Genomic DNA, 18,281 nt, shown 5'->3' with positions numbered 1-18,281 from the left:
GTTATCAAACTGTAGACTTTAAATACATTCAGTTCATGGTATGTCAGTTACACCTTGGTAAAGCTGTTAAAGAAGTTGTTTAATCCTTCTAAGCCTCAGTTTCTTCATCTATAAAAGGAGGCAGTAATAGATCCCACCTCATGAGGTTACTGTGGGATTAAATTGTGGTAATCTGGCAAAGTACTCTGTTCAGAGTCTTGTATACAATGAGCACTCAGAAAGGCTAACAATATTTTTGTAAAAATGGTACAAAAACTTTCATCCTGGTGCAACATATTATATAATATATATTAAAATACATTATTAATATGTTAAGATTATACTATATGTTACTATATTAGAATATGCTTAGAAAAAAGACTGGAAATAAGTATTCTCAAAGTATAAAATGCTATTTGACTGTGATTGTGGAATTTGGGGTGATTTTATTCTTGCACATTTCCTCTATTTTCTAGGTTCTCTACAATACGTTATGTATTGTTTTTATCCAGTGAAAAGGTTTATTTTTAAAAAATACTGTTACTAATCCCCTAACAAAGCAAAGCTCCATGGAACAAATCAGATGGCACGGAGCATACCTGTTTCCTGCTTGTTTGCACCCCCGGAACCCCTCTTATCCTCCTTCTAATCACGTCCATCCCCACTCTGTGGCATGCTCAGACACACAGGTTGCGTGCGGGCTCTCTTAAACCCGTCGGTGACTCCCTGTAAGCCTTTAGATAGAGGCCCTGTCCCCAGCAGAGCTCCTGCCCACCTCTCTGGTCTTGCCTGCCCCATTCCTGCTCTCTCGATCTCTGCTCCTGTCCCACTGGCTTTTTAGGACCTGCAGGTTCTGTGGTCTGTCCCATCTCCCTTGCTTCACACCATTAAATCTTCCCTCTCTTCCTCTTGGTTATTGACCTCAGCTCAACGGGAAAGTCTTTCCTTGATGTCTCTTTGTTATACTCTCACATGATCCTTTTGGCTAAAATTCAGTGAACTGTTGTTTCAGGGGTCTTCCTAGCTGGTGAGCAATCTGAGCACAGAACCATGTCTGTGCTGTTCAAAGCAGTGCCCCCTAAACGTAGCAGAGTTGTAGACACTTATTAGCTCAGCTGGTAAAGAATCCACCTGCAATGCAGGAAACCCCAGTTCAATTCCCGGGTCAGGAAGATTTCCTGGAGAAGGGATAGGCTACCCACTCCAGTATTCTTGGGCTTCCCTGATGGCTCAGATGGTAAAGAACCCACCTGCAATGCAGGAGACCCTCGTTCAATCCTTGGGTTGGGAAGATCTCCTGAAGGAGGGCATGGCAACCCACTCCAGTAGTCTTGCCTGGAGAGTCCCGTGAACAGAGGAGCCAGGAGGGCTACAGTCCAGGGGGTCGCAAAGAGTCGGACGCAGCTAAGCACAGCACAGCTTAGGCACTTATTACTGGTGCTTAAAAAAGGGCTGGTTCAGACTCCCTAGCAAAAGAATCATGGTAGAGGAGGAAGAACATTGAATCATGAGGACACCCACCTGCCTTGGGTGAGTCTTTTCTTTCTGGTTTAACAATAAATATTTATAAAACAGGCCTAAACTATCTCCTAGCGCCCCTCCAGATCTAAATGTAACTGGGTAGAATTGAGTTCATGTCCCCTCGAGTATGAATAATTTCTTGAGTGAATTCATGTGACCCTCATGTTCTGACTGCAACCAGCAAAAAAAAAAAAAAAAAAAAAGGACTTGCTAGTATAGAAAAGGAGAGCAATATCACCAACAATCTGTCATTTACCTCTTAGAAATTGCACAATCAAAATGATGGGCTTCAGATATTACCTCCTCTTGAAGTTTTCTTCTACCTACAAATATTCTAGCCCTGGGCTCACATCATTCTGCTGCAGACAGTAAACATCAGGAAACTCTAAAAACCGGACTGACCTTGCTTTTGGTCACGTTTGAATTAAAGAGGCACACTTAGCAGAGTGAACTGGGAAAAAAGAAGATGGAAAAGGAATATTTTGGGCCATCTCTGGACCAACCCAAGGATGAAAGATATCACTAGTAGCTCTTTTTTTATTTTTAATCTCTGCTTCACATCTACATATGACTTCACCTAACTGGGACCCCTGCTTATTTAACTTATATGCAGAGTACATCATGAGAAATGCCAGCCCAGATGAAGCACAAGCTGGAATCAAGATTGCTGGGAGAAATATCAATAACCTCAGATATGCAGATGACACCACCCTTATGGCAGAAAATGAAGAGGAACTAAAGAGCCTCTTGATGAAGCTGAAAGAGGAAAGAGCTGGCTTAAAACTCAACATTCAGAAAACTAAGATCATGGCATCTGGTCCCATCACTTCATGGCAAATAGATGGGGAAACAGTGGAAACAGTGACAGACTTTATTTTTGGGGGCTCCAAAATCACTGCAGATGGTGATTGCAGCCATGAAATTAAAAGACGCTTGATCCTTGGAAGAAAAGCTATGACCAAGCTAGACAGCATGTTAAAAAGCAGACACATTACTTTGCTAACAAAGATCCATCTAGTCAAAGCTATCATTTTTCCAGTAGTCATGTATGGATGTGAGAGTTGAACTATAAAGAAAGCTGAATGCCAAAGAATTGATGCTTTTGAACTGTGGTGTTGGAGAAGACTCTTCAGAGTCCCTTGGACTGCAAGGAGATCCAACCAGTCCATCCTAAAGGAAATCAGTCCTGAGTGTTCATTGGAAGGACTGATGCTGAAGCTGAAACTCCAATACTTTGGCCACCTGATGAGAAGAACTGACTCACTGGAAAAGATCCTGATGCTGGGAAAGATTGAAGGTGGGAGGAGAAGGTGACGACAGAGGATGAGATGGTTGGATGGCATCACCAACTCAATGCACATGAGTTTGAGCAAGCTCTGGGAGCTGGGGATGGACAGGGAGGTCTGGCGTGCTGCCGTCCACGGGGTCACAGAGAGTCGGACACGACTGAGCGACGAATACCAACAACAGGGACCCAGAACTGACCTCGAGTGGAAGAAGCACATGAAGCCACACTGGTCCCGGATCCCTAGGGTGCATCTGCCTTTTCAGGGACATCTCTTATGGCAGGAAGCAGTAATGCACTTGAACAGCAAAAAGAAACACTGAATTCCAGCACCCCTGCCCAGCCATCAGCGCTGGGAGAATTCAATGACGATGTTGTAAAAATGAAGCAAAATAATACAGCCACGAACATGCATCGTTATAAAATCTATGTTTCCAGGAAGAAGAAGCTGCCTGCAAATTCTTTATCTTGATTTAAAAGACAGTTAAATAATCACTCCCAGCCTAAGTATGTCAAGTTTACTTTGACAAAGTCAATGTGACAGGAAGTCCAAAGTTAACAGTGAGAACTTATTTGGTATCCTTTCTCCTGTGTCTTTCCAAGTATGCTAAATAAACAGCACATATCTGTGTCTTAGAAGCTTGACAACAGGAAAGTAGGTTAGAGTACTTGTGTGATAATTCAGACCAAGAAAATGTTAAATAAATAAAACCTTTTCCTTGGTTATCCAAGCAAAGCTACATTACCTAATGTAAAAAAAGAAAACAAGCACAGAAACAAGAAACATTGCTGTTTCAGGGTGTGCTTCCACGTATCTAGAAAAATCAGCTTTGAATTCTGTCTTTGAGAATACTCAATCGTGTAGCAGTCATGGAATCTCTGATACTAAAGTATTAGTATCAAGGACAAAAATGGAATAGTCACCCCATTAGCTGTATTCTGGGTACAGATGCATTGTATTTGGAGGGAAATAAGTTAAAGTAAAGATTTCCATGAGTCTTGTGCTATCAATGCCCTTTATACATGGAATTCATGTTAGTAGAAAGACTGATTTCTGACAAAACTGTTTGCCAATAAGCATATCTAAAATAGAATGACATCTGCTGAAACCTATTAACAAAAGACTCAAACATGATCAAGAGCAAAGTGTTCTTCACGGCATTCTTGGAGGACAGCTCTGTATGGGTCTTTCAAGTTTCTGCAGGTCTTATAAGAAGAGATACGGCCTGCCTGGCTGCAGACTAGCTTTTTTAGGATGTTGGCACGCTGAACAGACTTGCAGCCTGGAGACGATATCCTGCATGCCTGTGTGCTAAATTGCTTCAGCCACATTCGACTCCTTGCAACCCCATGATCTGTAGTTCACCAGACTCCTCTGTCCATGGGATTCTCGAGGCAAGAATACCAGAGTGGGTTGCCATGCCCTCCTCCAGGGGATCTTCCCCACCCAAGGATCGAACCCAGGTCTCTCTATCCCTTCTCCAGAGGATCTTCCCAACCCAGGAATTGAACCTGTGTCTCCTGCACTGCTGGTGCATTCTTTACCCGCTGAGCTAAAAAGTTGAGTTCCTCCAACTCAGGATTTTTTCCAGTAATGCACCTTATTACCAGCGTTACCTGGACCTCTTGTTACATTAGAGTGAAGTAAGTGAGAGACAGGAAAAATAAAAAACGTTGTATATTAACAGATATATGTGGAATTACAGATGACCTTATTTACAAAGCAAGATAGAGACACAGGTATAGAGAACAGACGTATGGACACCAAGGGAGGAAGTGGGGGTGGGGTGAACTGGGAGGTTGGGATTGGCACACACACACTGCTGATCCTCTGGGTGGAAGAGGTAGCTGATGCGGACCCGCTGCACAGCCAGGGACTCTGCTCAGTGCTCCGTGATGACCTACATGGAAGAGAAATCCAAAACAGGGGATATATGTGTACACACAGCTGATTCACTTCGCTGTACGTCTGGAGTGAACAGAACATTGTAAATCAACTACATGCCAAAAAAATTAATTTTAAAAACAGCAATGTTAGTGAGCTGCCCTTCAAAAGAGAGAGCCGTGTTAGCTCCGGCCTGTCCCCTGTGGGTGAGCCTGAGTGTCCATCACAGTTCACTGTCTCCTGCTGCTTTCCTTGTAACTCCCCCAGCAGTCGTGCCACTGAGGATGTCGGTTCTGTCTTCGTTCCGCTTCACAAATGCAGAAAGGGGGACCGAGAGGGACTGAGTAACTCACCCACGACCAGAGGGCTGGGCGAGTGGCCGGGGCAGACTCACACTCACGATGTTTGCCATCGCGCTGGAGGGCCAGTGAGTGTTCTCAAGGCTTGCACTGCTCGTCCCACCCTTCCCTTTGCTTCCCTGTTCTCACCCTTGTCCACTTGTCTGACTGTCTCCCAGGAGCCGGCTGTTCTTAGAGTCGGTGCTGCCCTTCAGCCTGTGTGTGGCCTTCTGCACCCCGCTCCCTTCTCACAGTCTGCACGTCTGTGTGGACACACACTCACATCCCCCCCAACACACAGCTCTGTCCCCCCATACCCCCCACCCTCAGACACATCAAAGACACGCAAATGAAAAGAGTCCTCTTTTTCATAAAAAGACCTTATCTAGAGTTGTTACTTGGTTAAGCTACAACTATGAAACTTTTCAAAATGGCATTCCTTGTCTCTAAGTTTTATGTATTTAGATTCCCTCCCTCCACCGAATACTGAAGAATTTACTTAGACTGTGTATTTGTAATTCTCTTCACAGCACATTTTACAAAGTGGCTTCTTAGCTGACACGATACTATGCTGAAGGAAACTGCTGCCAGTTTAGAGACTTCCTAGGCAGCCCAGTGGTTAGGACTCTGTGCTTCCACTGCAGGGGGCCTGGGTTCAGTCCCTGGTCAGGGGAACTAAGACCCTGCAAGCCACATGGTAGAACCAAAAAAGAAAATACTGCCAGTTAAAAAAGTTGTCCAATTTTGCATTGCAATGATTCTCTAACTTCAGCACTCCCACACACAACATCACAGAGGACCCTTGTGAAAAGGCAGATCCCTGGGTCTTATCCTCCAAAGAATTTGACTTAGGAAGTCTTAGATGGAGCCCAGTAATCTGTACTTTAAGCATGCTCATTAGGCAAGTCTGATACAAATATTTTGTGACCCACACCCTGAGAAATCAAGAGAAACTCCATGTATTTCACTTCCATAGAGCAATGCCCTAAATTTTCGAGAATCTTCTTAGCCAACTTCTGGGACTACACTTCTCTCATAGATACAACAAAGTTAACACCGACCGAAATGCTTGCTCGGTCATCTAACAAATACTGCTTTAAAGTCTACGTTCCACTAGGGATGGTCAGTAGCTAACAGATGGGACCTGAGTGCAATCCTCCACACATCCAGGGCCCACGGCAGACACCGTTTATCAACACAGCACTCTGTCCGCTGAGCGAGATCCATGTCTGTGAAGCCATTCCCCTAGTCAGTTGCAGGGCAGTTCCTAGGACGTGGCCGTCAAGTCTGGACCACAGGGCATCGGAGCAGAAAGCAGAAGAGTCAAATCACGATTGAGAAGCAGGAGGCGAATTTAGAGCTCCTCCCATCTCCCTGCTGACAAACACACTGCACCGCCTCTCCTAGCCTGAAGGCAGGCTCGGCGTCATCAGGCAACCCCAGAAAGCTCCTGGAAACAGAGACCACAGCCCATGGACAGGGTGAGACAGCCAGCATGCTTGGGGAGCCCCAGTGCACTGGGGGAAGGTCCTTCCTCCTCTCTCTTCTCCCTCCTCCCACTTGCTTAAGTACCTCCCCCCTCCCCCAAATGAAAAGCCCATTAGAGCTTCCTGCCCTGGGCATAAAAAAAGAATTCCAGGTTCTGATTACCACGGAAGCTTTTTGATCATAGTTGTAAGAGCCGCCTCCTTCAGTTCATCGTTGAGACTCTGAGAAGTCAAATGACTTACCCAAGCATGCTTGCTGAGAGCCAAGAGTAGAATTAGGTCCCTGGACTCCTAGTTGACTGCTATTCATAGATTTAAGAATCCTGATGCAATGAGCTTCTAAAAATAACACTGCCTAGTTCCACCTCTAGTCATTCCAGACATCATATCTTGATCATGTTTACCTATCACAGCTTCTATCTTTGAGAATCTTTCATTAGGTCAGGCTCAACCAGAAATAAGTTGGTAAGTTTTACAGATAATGATTCTACATTATTGTACACTTTAATCATAGTTTATTCCTGCAGAGGTGGAAAGTCACCTCATAATAACAAACCGTTGAGAAGGTTTTTGTTTGTTTGTTTTTATTCTCAACAGCATGGAGAGCTGTGACTTCAGACACACCTGGCCTGGAACCCCAGCTCCTCCCAGAGGCAGAATCTTATGCAAATGATTTCATCTCCCTGAGAATCTGATTCCTTATCTATGACAGGAAGAACTTATTTACCTCTGAGAAATGTTCTGGAGGTGAAAGTGATTAGCAGGCTTACCAGTGACTGGATGGGTGCCCGGCACACAGTCCGTTCCCATAGGTATTAATGTTTCTCTCCTTTTCCTTCGCTTCATCTATGTCACCTTGGAGAAAAAAGGTAGGCTAGTCTCTCCAGCCTTTCTCTCTCCCAAGTGTCTCCCAGGTCTGGCTACCTTCATGAGGTTTGGTAGAACATGAAAAGGAGAGTCACGTGTCCAAAAATTATTAGGAATTTTGAGAGAGCGCCAGCAGAGGGGTAGGCTGAGCGTGGGGCCCTTCTGAGCGGGGCGTGAGCGCTGGCCCAGGTCCCAGGCCTGCACCGTCAGTCTGGGTACCAGACTCTCTCTGCACTGGGTCTTCTCTCGTCCACTCCCTGGTCTTGGAGAGCTGGTCCTGGGGTCCCCGGTGGGCACAGGGAGTGCACACGGGCTCAGGAGTTTATGGGACTTAAATCTGGCTCCAGTACTTTGCTCTTACGTCACCCATCTCTCTAAGGCTGGTTCCTCTGCTGGGAACGGGCCTAATGATGCGTGGGCCGTGGAGGGCCCAGGTGAGGGACGGATGAGGTGGGAGCTGGGGAGGGCGCCCACCCGGCCCAGCCCTGAGGACGCACAGGTCGGCCGTTGTCACCAAGGCTTTCTTTCCTTTGAACCTCTCCCACGTCTTCAGACTTTGTGACTCCAGTGGAGTCACAGTCACAATTCCCCCCGGAGGTGCCACTCAGAGCCCAGCCACAGCACCCGTGCTGAAGAGTAAAAAGGCTGCAAAACGGGCAGAGTCCACATTCTCACTGGTTTTACCGGACCACTCAGAATGAAGTATACCGACAACACAGGGATGCCGACGTTATTCACAATCAAAGAATGCAAACTGTCTGACGCTTGTGGCAATGATACGGTGCATCGCTTTCCACTATTATTGCATTTGATGCCTCCTTTCCTACCCAGTGTCTACAGACCACGGGTTACCGTCCCCATTTGATAGATTCCAAGACTCTCTTTTTAAATAAAATTTAGTGATTTCCCCACTAATTATTAGAGAAATGCAAATCAAAACTACAGGGAGATAACACCTCACACCGGTCAGAATGGATCTCATCAAAAAATCCACAAACAACAAATGCTGGAGAGGTGTGGCGAGAAGGGACCCCTCCTGCACCAGGGGAATGTACATGGTGCAGCCACAGTATGGAGGGTCCTTAAGCTAAAAACAGAGCTACCGAATGACCCTGCAATCCCACTCCGGGGTGTGTATCCCGAGAGAAACATGGCCTGAAGAGATACATGCTCCCAATGTTTACTGAAGCACTGTTTACAGTGGCCAAGGCATGGAACCATCTACATGCCCATTGACGAAGGAATGGATAAAGATGCGGTACGTGTATACAATGGAATATTCCTCACCCGCTAAAAAGAAGGAAATAAGGCCATTTGCGCAACATGGATGGATCTAGAGATAGTCATACAGAGTGCAGTAAGTCAGACAGAGAAGGAGAAATATCATATGGCATCCTTTCTATGTGGAATCTAAAAGGAAACAAACTTACAAAACAGAGAGAGACTCACAGAGGTAGAAAATGAACTCATGGTTGCCGGGGCGGGGGGTGGGGGGGGGCAGGGGGGGGCATCGTTAAGGACTTTAGGAACGTCATGTGCACAGTGCTGTGTTTAAAATGGACCACCAACAAAGACCTATTGTACAGCACAGGGAACGCTGCTCAATGTCATGTGGCAGCCTGGGTGGGACAGGGGTTTGGGGGAGAGTGGACACACGTGTATGTGCGGCTGAGTCTCTTCACTGTCCACCTCAGACTAGCACAACATTGTTAATTGGCCACAAAACAAAATGTTCTTGGTGTTAAAAAAATAAAAATAAGATTTAAAAAATGTAGTGATTTTCCTGAAGACGTGTGCTTCTCTGATCCTCTCCTTATCCGATTCCTCGTCCGGTGCTCCTTCTGCCCCGTCAATAAAAATACAGTCAAAGCAGCACTGATGAGTCTGTCTCTTCTCCTCCTGAGTACAATGTCTCGCTGCTTCAACTGACCGTGATTATAACAACAATTTCATGTGGTTTTCATAAAAAAGGGAAATGCAACCTGGTGGTAATCACTCATTTAACATTTAGGTATCTTTGGGGAGCTTGGCAAATTTTGTAAAGCTTGAAATTCTATCTGCAATTGTTCACGAAGCCTGTACGCTATGTTAGTATTATTTCCATAAAAAGTGGACATTTAGGAAACTTGGTGGCATGGACGGACAATTGCCCAGAGTCAAAGATCCATGCGTGAGGAATCAGGACATCTGAGTTAAGGATACGGAATTGATCTGAGCGGGAGTTATGCAAGAGTTGCCATTTTTCCAATTTTGTTTTGGGCTAGAGCAGTGGGCTTAAGGAAGCTATGCCAGCCCTGCAGGGCCGACCTTCAAACTTTACAGGAGAAACAAACTTCTGTTTACTTCACTGTTACTGGGGTTTCCGAGGCAACAGAAACCAACCCCGAAATGGCTACTCTCCTGCATCTCCTTCCCAGATGCAAACTTAGATTTCCCGCTCTTTTATGACAAAACAGGAGCTGCAAGATGGATAGGCATGAATTCACTATTCTTTTAGCTGCTGCAGAGGAATTTTTGCATCTCTGGCTGCCCTTGAACTTCTGGGACATGCCCATGCTGGTGGGTCCTACTTGGAAGAGTTAAGACCTCACATCTCAACCCCTTCCAGAATGCACCAGGGAAGGGGTGGTTCAGGGGACAGTCTGCAGAGACGGCCACTAACGCTCTCCTCCCTGAGAGCATGAGCCATTCCCCCACTGAAGGCAGGATGCCATTCTCTTCCGTTTGACACTTGGGGCAGCCTTGTAACTTGTTTTGCCCAGTAGAATGTGGAAGAAGAGACGCGCTGGGTCCCAGGACTTCTCGTTATTGCTCAGTCCTAAGTCCTGTCCGACTCTTTGCCACCCCATGGACTGCAGCACACCAGGCTTCCCTGTTCTCTACCATCTCCCGGAGTTTGCTCAAACTCATGTCCACTGAGTCAGTGATGCTACCTAACCATCTCCTCCTCTTCCACCCCCTTCGCCTTGGATTTCTTAGCCCAAGACCTAAGAGGACTGGAAGCTTCTGCTTCTTCCTTCTTGGAAGCCCGCTCCCATGGGAGAATTCTGAGTCCTGTCCACCACCCACTGTGAGAACACCCATCCCAGCTTGTGTGGCAAGGCCTCAGGAGAAACACCAGCTCAGCCAGAGTTGAGTAAAAGCTTCTTGGAGCTTCCAGCCCAGCCCAGCCACAGGCTAAACAGGCTGAGTGAGTGACCCCCAACCAATGCCAAATGGAGCAAAAGAACTGCCTGGCCAACCCTGCTTGAAGTCTGCCTCACAGAACTGTGAGAAATGGCAAGCCCCTGTTCTCTGGAGCCACCGAGCTGCAGGGTGGTTTGTTATAGAGCAGTAAGCGACATAGCTGGGGAGGGTCTCCTGCTGTAGATGTGAGAGCTCTCAGGAAGTGAAGAAAGGGAGGGTGGATGAGAAGAACCTGCTCTGCTGCCAGTTTGCCCGATTCCATTGTGAGTTTTGAAAAGGGTGGCTCAACAACCATTATTTCCATGCGGATGTAAATTCTGTGTCCCCAAGAATTTAGCCCACAAGACACATTTGGAATCCAACATACTGGGGGTGGAGCCTATTCAGACACTTCAGCCACCCGTTGCTGACCTCCAAGTATCAATGTCAACCACGTGTCGGACTCTCGCTTTGAGTGTAAGGGAGACATTTAATAGTGCCTTAGCCCAGCCTTCACAAAGGGGTACATCACAGTGCTATATAACGGAGCAGCCCCTGAAACTAACACATCGTTGTAGATTAACTATACTCTGATATAAGATAATTTTTAAAAAAGAATGAACACCAGCTATATATGGCCTACTGCAAGAAAACTTTTATTTACTTCACCACAAATGGTTCTCGGAGGAAAATTCTCTACCCTAATCCAGCAGAAGACAACATTTTTAAATAGAGACATTTTGTAAAATGCTTTCCAGGGATACGTTAAGCCTGTCAGTGGAGACTCATTCTACTAAAACTACGTGCTTGGTGACTGAGGATATTCAAAGTATGTATAGTTCGGTTAATTGAAGACAGAGGGCTTCAGCATTTTAATTTCTGAAATACAGGATTAGCATGGTGGCTTGGAAGCGTGGTGGCAGCAGTGGGTCTCAGCTCCAGCCAACTGCTAGAAGCACTTGGAGTCCTTCCAATCCAAGACCCAGAGGTTTGACCTAATTGTTCTGGGCTTTTTTTTTAAATGCTCCCTAAGGGATTCTGACGTCCAGCTATGACTGAGAACATGGTTGAAATAGTTCAGGCTTTGGGGTACTTCTTAGAAATGCACATTTTTGGCCCCTGTCCACACCTCCTGGATCAGAAAGTAGACCTCAGGAGAACTGCTGTGCTATGATACAAATTAAAAGGGCCAACTGATTCTCTGTCCCTTCACTGTGCCTCAAACCTCATTAAATGTTCATAAATCTAGAAGCCCTTCTTACACTCATTAATGTTTTTTTACAGGATTATAAAAATCTGGTAGCAAAATTTTTAACAAATCAAAAGTACTATTTCATTTCTAATTTCTAATTCATTTTTTGTTTTAACACAAAGGAAAAGCATAAAGAATAAAAATACACTACTACTTTGAAATAACATTATTATTTTGATATCAATTTGCTTTTCACATAAAGGACTGTCTTATACACATTGTTTTATAACCTTCTTAACCTGCTTTGTCACTTAACACATCCTTTATATCCTACTGTATTACTGAATATTTTTAGACATATTTAAAGCTGCCTTTTCTCCATCATGCTGTTCTACCCAGTGGCTCAGCTGTGTCTGACTCTTTGCGACCCCATGGACTGTAGCCCTCCAGGCTCCTCTATCCATGGGATTCTCCAGGCAAGAATACTGGACTGGGTTGCCATTTCCTCCTCCAGGGGATCTTTCTGACCCAGGGATCAAACCCAAGTCTCCTGCATAGGCAGGTCGATTCTTTATCACTGTGACACCTGGAAAGCCCCTTTTCCATCATAGGAATATCCCAAATATATTTTATTGAATCTTCAGTGGTTGTTTCAGATTTTTGCTTTTACAGATAATGTTTTCTTTGATTACTAAAGAAGTTTTTGTTCACATTCACGATGGCATTCTTGGCATCAGTCCCTAGATGTGATATTCATAGGTCAAAGTGTGTGTACCCTTTAAAGGTATTGATACACACTGACAAACTGTCCTTTCTTTATAGTGGAAGAAAGAACCAGTTCCCTTGCACCATGCATGGTCACGCGTGCTCAGTTGTGCCGACTGTGTGTGACCCCATGGACTAGCCCACCAGGCTCCTCTGTTCATGGGATTGTCCAGGCAAGAATACTGGAGTAGGTTTCCACGTTCTCCTCCAGGGGATCTTCCTGACCCAAGGATAGAACCTGCATCTCCTGCACTGGCAGGCAGATGCTTTACCACTGAGCCACCTGGGAAGCCCCTCACACCATGGTGTGTGATACTATATATCAAAGCTTTATTTAATCTGTGTCACTTTAGTAACAGGATGAGCTCCTATTGTTCTTTAATGAAGTTAATTATTTTCTTCATTATAAAAATTTATAGCTCACTTGTATTTATTTTCATTCTTTATCCATTCTTTAAAAAATGTGACTATTCCATTTTCTTCCTGTTGAATTGAAAAAGTCTTTTGCATACTAAGGATTTCTTGCATCAATACTTAGAGGCAAGAAAAATAGAGTAAACACTCAATTGAGTGGCATCAGCAGGAGTTCATTCCAGTTCCATGTTCGTCAGAAGCAAACTCGAATCATTTGGTCAAGCTTTGTTACTGTAAATCTGTATAGAATCAGTATATTTCCTTTTCCTAGGCCTGTACTCCACTGAACAAATACAGTCCTTCTCTGATGATCATCCTGTGGGGCCTCATGGTGATTGTTCTGAATTCTCCATTGTATGAAAAGAATGGGATTCAGAAAGTCTGAGTCCTGGCTCCATAGCTACAATTTATATAAAAATTGTAGACTAAGGACATGCTTTAGTCTCCTCACCTTTAAAACAGAAATAACAAGAATGACCTTTATCTCCCACGGTGACCGTGAGAGACAGTTTGCAGGATAAGCACACAGATTTCAGAGCCTGGTTATCTGGACTGGAATCCCCATGCTGCCATTTAAAAGCTATGGAGCTTGGGCAAGTTCTTTAGCTTTTATTGGAATACAGTTGATTTACGATGTTGTGTTAGCTTGCAGGGTGCAGCAAAGTGATCAGTTATGTGCTCAGTTGCTCAGTCGTGCCCAACTCTTTGTGACCCCACAGACTGTAGCTCTTCTGTCAATGGAATTTTCCAGGCAACAATACTGGAGTGGGTTGCCATTTCCTGTTCCAGGAGATCTTCCCCACCCAGGAATTGAACCCATGTCTCCTGCGTCTTCTGCACTGGCAGGAAGAGTCTTCACCCCTGCTCCACCTGGGAATCAGTTACACACATTCGTACATCCACTCTTTTTCAGACTGTCCTCCCATATAGGCCATTACAGAGGACGGTATAGAGTTCCCTGTGCTGTACAGTAGGGCCTTAGTGGTTATCTATTCCATATATAATAGTGTGTAAATGTCAGCTCCCATCTCCTAATTCAGCCCTTCCTCCCTTTCCCACCGGGTAACCGTAAGTTTATTTTCTATATTTGTGACTCCACTTCTGTTTTGTAGATAAATTTGTTTGTACCCCCCCCTTTTTAACATCCCACATATAAGCAATATCGGATGATATTTGTCTGTGTCTAACTTGCTTCACTCAGTATGACAATCTCTAGATCTTAATCTCTTTGGTCTTCAGTTTATCTGTCAAATGAGGATAATAATAGAATTTACCTATTGGAGTGGTAACAAGGATTAAATGAATGAAAGTCTATATAGCACTGTAGAACGGGGCCTGGCAAGTAGTAAGCACTACATATTAACACAACCATCATTCCAGTTCAATGACAGAACCTGCCTGTTACATGCTGTCTTAACCAGAGCCCCGACACATGTCAGGGGTAGGCTTATAACTGCTGCAAAGGCCACCACAGTCTTGGCAGGCAGAATAAGCTGGGCTGAGTCTCTACCAAACCCAGGATGTACCCTGGAAATGAGTTTCTGAATAAGGCTCTAGCATCAACTTGCTTTTCTGTGATTCACCTCTTTCTTCTCAACGTGGAATGCAGGAAAACCAACCTGTTTTTTATTAGCTGGATTATGACTGTCAAAGCTAACCATGTGGGTTGGTCACTTTGCTTCCAGCCCAGAACTCACAGACAGACAGCCACAAGAGCGTGGACCCAAGGCGCTCTCAGACAGGTAGGCACCAAGTTTCCTACCTCAAGGCAGAGCAGAGACATGGATTTTTAGACGCATTGTCTGTAGTTGGGTTAATTAAATTCTGTGTTCTCTGATTTATGCTCTCAGCTAACAAGGAGATTTTTGGTAACTCATAATATGAATCATAATACAGAAGATGATTCAAAGAAACTCTCAGCATTTTGGTCATTTTATCTGATAAAATTCCCACTTCTGTCCCCATGAGTCGCACCGTATAAAAGAAGCTACACCCATATGGAATACGCTTGTGAGTCAAAAACAAAGCCAATGCCCAAAATACAAATCAAAAACACTGCCGAGAACAACAGGCCTCAACTAATGAATTAAAATGATTGCTGGTTTCTTTAAAATATTAAGCCCATCAGCGCTTGCCAAAAAACCCCTTGGCTAGCTGAGGGATTCAAGCTGCATTGTTCAGCTCGAGATTGAAATCCTTCCATTCATCATTGACATGTGAGAGACAAGACAAGGCTTTGACAGACGAGGGATGAGGCGCCAGATGGTTCCCATCTGTATCTCCATTGATCGTACAATGAAAACCCACCTTCCCCGATCAGAAGGCCGCGCAATACGCGGAAAATGAATACCCAATGTTTTTAAAGGAGCATAATCGCCCTTCCCAACCAGAGATGTATAAATATTAATGAACGCAATCTGGTTCTAAGCAAATTTAGCATGAACTTTTAGCTACCCTCCCCTGACAACTTCCTCCCTCTTTAACTGAATTATGCTTCAAAGTTCTGTGATTAAAAATAGCAAACCCTGCACTGAAGTTGGATCCGTGACTGAGGAAAACCTCTTCCTTCCAGCTAGTCACCGGTTAACACAGTTCACATCATTGAGTACTTTTTTTTTGTTTTTAACCAAAAAAGGGTCTCTGTTTAAATGAATGTTCAAGCAAGTATGAACAGTGAGATACAGTGAAGTGAAAGTTGCTCAGTCGTGTCCGACTCTGTGGGACTCCATGGACCTATACAGTCCGTGGAATTCTCCAGGCCAGAATACTGGAGTGGGTCAGCCTTTCCCTTCTCCAGCAGATCTTCCCACCCCAGGGGCTGTCTCCTGCATTGCAGGCAGATTCTTTACCAGCTGAGCCACAAGGGAAGCCCAAGAATACTGGAGTGGGTGGCCTATTCCTTCTCCAGGAGATCTTCCCAACCCAGGAATGAAACCAGGGTCTCCTACTTTGCAGGCAGATTCTTTACCAACTGAGTTATCAGGGAAGCCCAGTGAGATATAGAATCAATATAAATATGCAGGGGGCTGATTAGTAATCTATCATTTCTGCCAAAAGGATTTGAACAAACTTAGAGATTATTATACACGGAACCAGGAGTTGTTAAACAAGCTAAGTTTTGCAAAGCTCTGGCATACATGGAACCCTAGGAAAAGAAAAATGATTCTCTCTCCCATACGTCTACACATATACACACTTTTCTGCAAACTTAACACAGAGGGTTAACTGAGTACTCTCAGTGAACAGTTTGAATTACTGATATTCAAGAGAAAATATTAGTTGTTTTGGGATGTTTTGAACTTGCATCATTAGTATTAAAATATCTCTAGCCCAGAAGACTTTGTCAGTCTTCTTTCTTCTTGACTCACTCCCAGAGGCTTTTATCAAAAATATCAGAAAGAGACCCAGATTTGAAAATTTCCATTAATTCTTTCTATTGCTTCCTTTCCTTTCCATTCAAACCAGGAAGATTTGCATATTCCCTCTAGCTTGTACGTCTCTAATCTGTTGAAGCAAAGAATTTTCCAAGAAGCAGATTCCATGTTTTCACCACTAATGTTTCCCTGTGGATCAAAGTGGCCAGAATCTTACAGTGAAAAATGCCAGGTCAGTCCAAAGGTAATAAAAGAAATTAAATCCACATTATCAATTTTAGTCCATCAGGTGACTTGAAGGAAATAATCTTTCTTTCCTCTCCTCCCATTTGTATTGTTCTCATTTTGCCAATAAAATTCTGTTGAGGACTATGTGCTTGGCAATGGCTACTGAAAATCAACACAATGGACAGTATTGCTATTCTTAGACACAGCTGTTATTTCAGAGACATCCCACAGATATTGCAAAGAATGTTCTTTGCCATATGGTAGCCGCACCACATATAGAGTGGATGGGTGTCTCGATCTCAAGTAATCAAACCCATCTCTTAGTCCCCAGTCCCCCTTTGGGAACAAGCTCTCAGCAAAAATAATTACCAGATTCACTAACAATATTGGTGTTTGTTTGAGGTTCAGCTTCACTAAGTCTGGACAAGCTTTCCCCTCCCACTTTTCCAAGCATAATTTGCTTGTTGGCAGCACAGTCACATGTCCGAATGACATCAATAAAGCTGAAGTCAAGGATGAACTGAAGCTTGCTGAGAAAACGCTGAGTAAGTAAAAATGCATTTTGATTATGTTCAGGGCAAGAAGAACAGGAAGGGCTAGACCCCTGGCTTGAGCCAGATGGTGCAATGTTAGCATATGACAAGGAGGAAGGAAAACAGTCCCTCTCCTTGTGGCTTTTGTAATTTTCATCAGGAAGAATGGTCTTCAAACTGTAAAGAAGAGATCTGAAATGGTTAATGTTAGTGAAAGTGTTAGTCGCTCAGTCATGTCTGATTTTTTGTGACCCTGTGGACAGTAGCCTGCCAGACTCCTCTGTCCATGGGATTTCCCAGGCGAGAATACTGGTGTGGGTAGCCATTCCCTTCTCCAGGGGATCTTCCCGACCCAAGAATCAAACCTGGGTCTCCTGCATTGCAGGCAGATTCTTTACTGCCTGAGCTGCCAAGGAAGCCCGTTAATGTTAGCAGTAGACTGGAAAAATGAGAAGACTGAAAGTGAGTACCTAATTGTGTTGAGGTTTCCAGGCTCAGATGCATCAGGTCCTCAGAAGTAATGGAGAGAAACAAACCAACAGCACACAAAGCTTTCCTTGTTGTTGCAGATCAGGAAAGTAGATTTTGTCTTGATTATTGAAAAAGGGATCTGAGGGCAGCAAGGGGAGAAATGGGGCTGTGGGAAATAACGGCATCCCATTATCTCCCACAACTGTAGGCAAACCTACATTTCCAGAAGTTATATGTAAATTCATGGTTTATGAATACTATTGAAAGAAAGTAAATGAGGTAATCAATGAAGAGTAGCAATGGGTTTGAGAGGAGACATAAACAAATAAATGATACAGGACATATGACATAAACAAATATATGATACATCATACATGCTATTTGACAATATGATACAACAAATACATCAAATTATATTTTATGTGCATTTATATCAAGGTATATGGATATCAATAACCTCAGATATGCAGATGATATACCACTCTAATGGCAGAAAGTGAAGAGGAACTAAAGAGCCTCTTGAGGAGCATGAAAAGGGGAGAGTGAAAAAGCTGGCTTGAAACTCAACATTCCAAAAACTAAGATCATGGCATCCGGTCTCATCACTTCATGGCAAACAGATGGAGAAAAAGTGGAAGCAGTGATAGATTTAATTTTTTTGGGCTCCAAAATCACTGTGGATGGTGACTGCAGTCATGCAATTTAAAGATGCTTCCTCCTTGGAGGAAGGCTATGGTGAGCCTAGAGACATCATTTTGCCCACAGAAGTTCATGCAG

General features: G+C 44.2%; 1 protein-coding gene across 6 annotated transcripts in view; it reads right to left on the bottom strand.

Annotated features, from left to right (window-relative positions):
- Positions 1–18,281, bottom strand: part of THRB (thyroid hormone receptor beta) — a 439,443-nt gene that overhangs the window by 346,178 nt on the left and 74,984 nt on the right. Inside the window, exon 1 of one of the 6 annotated variants that reach the window (XM_061404703.1) lies at positions 7,266–8,845. The exons of the other annotated variants lie outside the window; for them this stretch is intronic. The gene's annotated coding sequence lies outside the window, so the exon portion shown is untranslated. Of the gene's footprint in view, positions 1–7,265; positions 8,846–18,281 lie in introns of those variants that run through there. 6 annotated transcript variants of the gene reach the window in all.

Source organism: Bos javanicus, chromosome 27 (assembly GCF_032452875.1).
Source record: "Bos javanicus breed banteng chromosome 27, ARS-OSU_banteng_1.0, whole genome shotgun sequence".
Classification (NCBI taxonomy): domain Eukaryota; kingdom Metazoa; phylum Chordata; class Mammalia; order Artiodactyla; family Bovidae; genus Bos; species Bos javanicus.
The sequence above is the reverse complement of the archived record's forward strand: the minus strand, read 5'-3'. Positions and strand labels throughout refer to the sequence as shown.